The sequence below is a fragment of the Pleurodeles waltl genome, unplaced genomic scaffold, assembly GCF_031143425.1.
Source record: "Pleurodeles waltl isolate 20211129_DDA unplaced genomic scaffold, aPleWal1.hap1.20221129 scaffold_86, whole genome shotgun sequence".
NCBI lineage: Eukaryota > Metazoa > Chordata > Amphibia > Caudata > Salamandridae > Pleurodeles > Pleurodeles waltl.
Genome location: NW_027150400.1, coordinates 17260 through 19139, shown reverse-complemented (window position 1 = coordinate 19139; position 1880 = coordinate 17260).

The following is a 1880-nucleotide window of genomic DNA, read 5'->3' as shown; positions in this document are numbered from 1 at the left end:
AAGCCCCACTTATGATCCCAACTTTCGATATTAGCAGTATGTTTGTTGTTAGAAATGGGGTTTCTGGTTGTCAGAGTGTGCACCCTATACAAGCAGGAACCACCACTCTAGTCAGGGTAAGTCAGACACACACTTTAAATTATCCTGTGCTCACACTCTGGTACCCTGGCATAAAGCAGGCAGGCTTAACTTAAGAGGCAATGTGTAAAGTATTTGGGCAACACACACAGTAACACAACGAAAACACACCAGAAAAATACTCCACAAGGGTTTGGAAAAATAGAGAATGTTTATCTGAGCAACACAAGACCAAAATGACAAAACCCCAATAAATAGAAGTCGAGATATGATATTTTTAAAGAATAAACTGAAAATAGTGCTTAGAGGTCACTAGCTGTCAAAAGGTTACTTCAGGTCACGGGGGACTGCTGCTAATCTGGAGTTCAGGCCGACCGCGATGGAGGGAAGGCCACCCGAAGAACCCAAGCAGGGTCCACTGAAGAAAGTACCTCAGATGGAGCAAAGCATCAACGTCGAGGACACGATGCATTGACCTGTTCCATGCAGACGGGTCTGCATCTTTGGCTCCATTGGAATCCAGACAATGCGCCATCATCGAGCAGAGCAGAGCGTCGTCATTAAGTCGTGCAAGCTGTTAATCAACTGTCGCTGAACGGCCTCTGCGTCGAAGGACGATGCATCTGTTCCGACAGGCATAGTGGTGACGATGCATCCGTTTTTGCAGAAAGCAGCTACAGAGCCCACTTCTGTGGCACCTCAGGTAAGGGTAGGATTCACAGATGACAGTGTCCAGCAGCACCAGCAGAGTTGCAAAAAGTATTTTGTGTTCCGGAGACTTCAGTAAACAGGAGGCAAGCTAGCAAGTCCTTGGAGTCACTTCGGGGTCAAGTCCTTGTCCTCAGCAGGGCAGAGACCGGCAGGCAGCCGAGCAGAGGAGCAAAGCAGAGAAGCGGTTCCACAGAACAGTCAGTCCAGGCAATGTTCAATCCTAATGCTGTTTACCCTCAAATTTGCCCATGTAAAATGACCCCAGACGCCATTGAGGAATCACCCCTGTTATTGAGATTATCATAGAGAAAAGGAATCTTGAAAGAAGTAATTGGAGGTCTGTGCAATTCACCTATATTGCCCTTACAAAAATCAAATAAGAAATGAAGGATTGTACAAGACCCCCGAAAGATTAATCAGATTGTCATTCCATGCTTTCCTGGGGTACCAAACCCTGCTGTGATATTGTTTCATATTCCCTCAGGTACAGAGTAGTTTATGGTCATTAATCTTTGCCAGGCATTTTTCTCTGTTTGTGGCTTGAAGAGAGCCAGTATCTCCTCGCGTTTCAGTCCCAAGTGAAAAACCTTGTGTGGTGCTGCGCCCCACAAGGCTATACAGAGAGTCCTTCAAATTCTTAAAAATAATTTAGTGACTTTGCAGTTATCTTGTAGCTCGACTCTAATCCAATACATGGTCTACTGATTGTGTCAATGACAAAGGAAGCTTGCAGACAAGACACCACGGCTTTACCTAATCAGTTAGCTCTGAATGGACATTAGGTTTTGCCTGAGACGTTTCAGCACTGTCAGGAGGTAGTCACGTACCTAGGTCACCAAATATCAAAAGGAGCGCAACAAGTGTCTCATGAACGAATAGAGACAGTCCTTAAAATGAAATGAAGCTTTTCATCCGCTTTGGTAAACAGAAAATCTGGATTTTGTTAAAGACACAGAGGCTAATATTATGTAGTAATTCATTTACTGCTACCACCCAGCAGCCATTATGAAGTCACCAGAACTCACAACATTCTAAATATTCCAAAGACTATCAAACTCCTTGGCACCCGGTCCACCTCCTTCTTTTATTGA